Below are 6,170 nucleotides of genomic sequence, written 5' to 3' on the forward strand. Positions count from 1 at the left end.
AAAGCCAACCTCCTTCCCCGGATGTTTATCATAATATTCAATGGCATTCAGTACTCTTAAATTGTCTTTTATCTGTCTCTCCAGCAAAAAACCTGCCTGTTCTTCTGTAATAAACTCTGTCAACCAAGTTTTAAGTCTTTCCGCCAATACTTTAGCAAATATCTTATAGTCGTTGTTTGTTAGAGATATCGGTCTATAATTTTTAACATTCGTTAAATCTTGGGTTTCTTTTGGTATCAATGTAATGTTTGCCTCATTCCATGTTTCCGGTACTCCCTCTCCTTCTAATATTCCATTCATTACTCTCTGCAACAATTGTATCAATTCATCAGCCATTACTTTATAAAATTTAGCTGATATTCCATCTGGCCCAGGTGCCTTACCTGTTTTTGTTGCCTGTATCGCTTCCATTATTTCTATTATTTTAATTTTGGCATTCAATCTATCTTTCAGTTTATCAGGTAACGTTGGTAAGGTTATCTTTCGAAAATACTCATCAATTAGTCTAATATCAATAGGTTTTTTCAGGTACAATTTCACATAATATTTATAGAATGCTCTCCCAATTGCATCTTGATCAAACAACTCCTTGCCGCCTTCCATGATTTTACTTATTAACTTCTTCTCTCTTTTTTTTCAGTTGCCATGCTAAATATTTCCCAGGTTTTTTGGCTCCTTCAAACGATTTTTGCTTCAATCTTTTCAATTCCCATTCCATTTCTTTATTTTCCATTGCTCTTATCTGCTCCTGTAAAATTCTAATCTCAAGTTGAAGTTTCTTCTTACCCGGTCTTTTCTTTAGTTGTTGCTCTTTTTGCTTTATTGCTTCTTGTATTTCTTTCAATTTCATTTCTTTGCTTTTCTTATCTCTGGCATTTAAATCCATCAAAACTCCTCGAATGACCACCTTATAGGGATCCCAAACTTTTTGAATTGACACCCCTTGGTCCACATTATGTTGAATAAAACACTTTGTTTCTTTCTTCAGGACATCCAAATTTACTTGATTGTATAAAAGATCTTCATTTATTCTCCATCTCAGCTTTTTATGTCTCATTCCAAATCTCCAAAAAATAGGGTTGTGATCTAAACTAACTTTTGGCATGATATCAATCTCCTTTGTCCAAACCGCTAGGTCCTTAGATGCCCAAATCATGTCTATTCTTGATAACAATTTATGACTAGCCGAGAAATACGTATATTGTCTGATCTTCGAATTATATTTCCTCCAGATATCCTCAAGGCTTTCCTGCTTTTGAAGCTCAAAAAATACCTTTGGCAGTTTCCCTGTTTTATTTTTACTCACACTAGTTTTTTTGTCCAATTGCAAATCCACCACTCCATTAAAATCTCCTGCCACAATCACTTGATCATATGTCATTTGACTCAGTTGGGCCATAACTTTATTGAAAAATTGTTCTTTTGCTCCATTCGGAGTGTAAATTCCCAAAATTAATGCCTTTTTGGTATTACATTTAAACTCCACAGCCAAATATCTGCCATTACTGTCACTCACAATCATCTTTGGTTGTAGCTCTTCTTTTGTATAAATTGCAACTACTCTCTTTTTCTGCTTTGCCGCTGCCACAAATTCTTGTCCCAATTTCTTATTTTTCAAATATTTAATATCTTGATCTTTTATGTGGGTCTCTTGTAGACACATTATATTACATTTTTGTTTGGCCAACCAATGAAATAATGCCTTACGCTTTGAAGATGAATTAAGTCCATTTACATTCCATGATATTAATTTGTACTCCATATTTAAAGCCTACTTATGTCAGGTAAGTCTTTCTCATTCTCTAACAAGGAAACCTCCATGTCATGCCTTGATTTAATCACTCTCCTTACCATTTGAAATTCAAAGGTCAGACCTTCAGGTATCTCCCATCTGTATCTTATATTCAAAGTTTTCAACTTCTGTGTCAAATCTCTGTATTTCTTTCTCTCTTGCAAAATTTTTCTCGGTAACTCTTTCATAATCCTGACCCGCTTCCCTTCAAGTACCAATGGGGTCTCAAAATGCTTTCCAGTAATTAGTTCTTTCATTCTCTTTGTGGTTAATTGGACAATAATATCTCTTGGTAAGTTTTTTTGTTGTGCGTATCTTGAATTAACTCTGTATGCTATATCCAGATTGGCTACCACCTCTTCTTTCTCTATATTTAAAAAATCTGCTATTATTTCAGTAATTTGCTTCAGGGTTGGTTGTGCCATTGTCTCCGGAACGCCTCTAAATCGCAGTTGTTTTTCAGTAGCTTTACACTCCATAACAGCCATCCTGTCACTTAACACTGATGTCTCCACTTTTAGGTTAGTGGACAAATTCTCCGTTTTCGTCTCCACCTCTTGCACTTTCTGTTGGGTAGACTGAAGCTCTTTTTTAATCTCATCAATATTTTTCACCAACTCTGCAACTTCTGACTTTATTGCCTCTTTAATACCTTTTAATAAATTCTGCTGTGACTCCTGTAAATTTTTCTGTGACTCGTGCAACATTTCCTGTGTCTTTTGTATAGTCTTATTTAATTCTTTATTGCCCTCTTTCACTTTTTTATCCAAATTCTCAATCGCCATCTGCCAATCTTTATCCTTCTTCGATATTGTTGGGCTTGCCTTAGCACCTGCCCATGAGTCCGCTCTCTTTCTCAACTCCGTTTTCACCTGTCACTTTTTGCGCTTGTGTCAGGTTTAAAAGTTACTAAAATCCGTACCTTTTCCAGCAATCAAAATGTCGGGTGTCTTTTCTCTATGGTGAACTCTATTGTGAGGTCTCCAGTCATTCCCTTATCCAAAAGGGTGAATTTCCACTTCCTCTTCAGCTCTTCCTTACCACCTTGTTGTTTTTCTTCTGCTGCTACTCCGGGCCGGCTTGTGCTGGGGCTGGACGAGTCTCTTGGCATGGCTTGCAGGTGTGGACTCACTCCTCAATAGCTTTGTCTATGCCTGGCCACCAGATGTAACTGTGGGTGAGTGCCTTCATGTGCATGATGCCTGGATGTCCACTGTGTACTGCCTTGAGCACTTGTTGTTGCAACTTAGGAGGGATGATGACTCGGTTCCCCCACAGCAGGCAACCCTTATATATGGAGAATTCATGTTGCCTGGTGGAGTATGGCTCTAACTCTTTGGCCAAATGGCCCTCTGTCCACCCCCTCCACACCCAGTTGAGCACATGGGCAAGGGTGCAGTCTTTGGCAGAGTGCGCTCCTACATCAGAAGCTCATATTGGTGGACTCGGCAGGTCCTCGAGCAGCAGGATGTGGTGTGCCAATGATGAGTTGGCCCCTGTGTCAGGCAGTGGCAGGTGGCTAAGGGTATCGGTGTGTCTAATCACTTTACCTTGCCGATGCTGCAGTTCATATGAGTAGGCTGACATGAATACAGTCCAGTGCAGCATCTGAGGTGAAAGGATTTGGGGTGTCACGAATGAACAGACCTAGCAGCGGCTTGTGGTCTGTAGCAATGAGGAAGGTCCGGCCATAGAGGTAATCTTGGAACTTCTTTATGCCTGCTAAGATGGCCAGGGCTTCCTTGTCTATCTGGGCATAGTTGCACTCTGCAGATGACAGTGTCCTAGAGAAGTAGGCGATAGGTGCTTCTTGCCCATTGGTCATCCTGTGGCTGAGGACAGCCCCAATGCCATATGGTGAGGCATCACAGGCAAGAACAAGCGGCTTCCTTTCATCATAGTGTGTTAGGACACTCCCAGATGACAGCAGGTCTTTTACTGCTTCGAATGCTGTGGCTTCTTTTTGGCCCCAGATCCAGGGGGTGGAGGAATCAAGGAGTCGGTGCAGCGGTTCTGCGACCAATGCTTTGTGCAGTAAGAAGATGTGGTAGAAGTTGAGAAGACCCAGGAATGATTGCAGTTCCTTCTTTGATCCAGGAGGTAGTGCACTGCAGATAGCCCAGACCTTAGCTGGTGTGGGATGGATGCCAGCTGCGTCAATGAGGAACCCCAGGAACTTGTGGAACCCCAAACTGGCATTTTTCTTGCTTCACTTTTAAGCCTGCGCTTTGCAGTTTGCTGAGGACAGTTCGGAGGCGCTCTGTAAGTTTGTTGTCAGAGCCTCCCATGATCAAGACATCATCAAAATATAGGATGATGCCTGGGATTCCCCAGAGAAGACCTTCCATGATGCTCTGGAAGATCCCTGGTGCCACGTTGATGCTGAACTGCAGCCGCTTGACTTTGAACACATCCCTGTGCATCACAATTGTTTGGGCTTCTGCCGTGGCATTGTCCACAGTTAGCTGCTGGCAAGCTTGGGCAAGGTCAAGTTTTGCGAAGATCTTACCCCTCTGGAGGGACGCCAGGAGATGACTCATGACAGGCACTGGGTAGGCATGTTGCTGCAGGGCTTTGTTCACTGTGCATTTCTAGTCTGCACAAATTCTGCCCGCTCCATTTGGCTTGAGCAGCGTTACTATAGGAGTTTCCCATTTTGCATGAGAAACCGGCTCCAGGACTCCCTGCTCGATCAGATGGTCCAGTTCCTCATCTATCTTAGGCTTGAGTGTGAAAGGGACCTGGCAAGGCTTAAGGCGGATGGGTGCCATGGCTGGGTTGAGGTCGAAAGACACTGGAGGACCAGTGTATGTTCCTAGGGAGCCATCAAAGACCTCTGGAAACTAACTGCACATGGATGTGACATTGTTGTAATGGATTTCTTGTACACTAGAGACCAGGATGCCCAGGGGTTGGAACAAGTCTAGGCCAAGTAAGCTTGGCTGGCGGACCTGAACCACCATCAGCTGCAGCGGGCCAGCAAAGTCTTTGTACCTAATTTGGAATGTGCCGATGCCCACTACAGGCACTCGGCAGCCCTGAAAGTCTTTAAGCAGTAGGTCTACTGGTTTGAGGTGATGGCTGGATTCCTTGGGGTAGATCCTTCAGAGTGTGTGAGAGGAGATGATGGACAGCGCAGACCCGGAGTCGACCTCCATCTCACAGGGTACATCTTGGATTCTCACCGTCACTTTTATTTTTTTGCACATTGGTGGTTGTAATGCAAGGACGGATGAGTCCCTAGTCAGTACTACCTTGACACCACGTAGCTCGAGCATGTGGCAGTCATTCTTGCGGCAGTGCGTCTTTTTGTAGACTAGCGATGACTTGAGGCCCAACTTGGGCGATCTGTTTTGGGTCTTGGTGGATTGGCAAACATGAGCAATGTGTCCCGATTTTCCACAGTTCCAGCAATGAGCATCCCAGAACTGACACCATTTTTGCAAGTGGGACCCCTCACAGCTGGCACAAGGGGTCCCCTGAAATGCTTGTGGCTCTTCTCATTTCTTACTGGAGACCTTGGTCCGCAGCACCTCCTCATCTTCATCTTTAGATGAGGAGACATCCTCGATGTGCCCCTGGTGGATGAGCTCAGACTTGAGGGACTGCGGTGGAGTGCATGACTGCTGGACCTCTTGCAGACTGTTCCGCGGCTTCAGCAGTGATGGCCGCGTTGTATGCAGACTTGAAGCTCAGATCTTCCTTGGCAAACAGATGCCTCTGGAGCTTTTCATCCCGGAGACTGCAAACCAGTCTGTCTCAAAGTGCCATCTCAAGGTTGGGGAAATTGCATAGTCTGGCTGCTTGTCGGAGAGCTGTGATGAATGCTGCTACGGACTTGCCTTCTGCTTGGTCTCTCTTATAGAATGCATGCCTGCTTGCTATCTCTGAAGGCTGCGGTGAGAAATGTTCTCTGAGCTATTTTTTGATGGTGTTGAATGCCATACTTTACAGCAGGGTGGGCACCACTAGAGCCCAGGCAATGTCAAATGTGGACTGCCCACAGATGCTGAAGAATGTCGTTCTCGCGAGATCTGCATCTTCTACTTTGTTTGCTTCAAGGTAGAACTCAAACCACGTGCTGTAGGACTCCCAGTCCTCAGCGTTGGAGTAGAACAGCTCCAATTGGCCCTTGGTAGCCATGTCTACCCACTGCGATGGAGTGAATGGGTGCCGGGTAGTTGAGGTGACAATTCCTCCCCAGTAAGTGATTCCACTCTGCTTCTTGGGGCTGCCTACCCAAACTTAGTAGTTCAGTTCTGGTCTTAGGGCTGCATACTCAAGCACCTGTTGGTGATTTTGCTCTGATTGTCGGGCTGCATACCCACTCCAAAATCCCATCCTTGTCACCAGTGTTAAGTAGTGGGTTCAGACTCTG

General features: G+C 44.1%; 1 pseudogene; it reads right to left on the minus strand.

Moving 5' to 3' along the window:
- Positions 1–2,920: 2,920 nt before the first annotated feature.
- LOC129326260 (uncharacterized protein K02A2.6-like) lies at positions 2,921–5,935 on the minus strand (annotated as a pseudogene).
- Positions 5,936–6,170: the final 235 nt, after the last annotated feature.

This window comes from Eublepharis macularius, chromosome 3, assembly GCF_028583425.1.
Source record: "Eublepharis macularius isolate TG4126 chromosome 3, MPM_Emac_v1.0, whole genome shotgun sequence".
Lineage (NCBI taxonomy): Eukaryota > Metazoa > Chordata > Lepidosauria > Squamata > Eublepharidae > Eublepharis > Eublepharis macularius.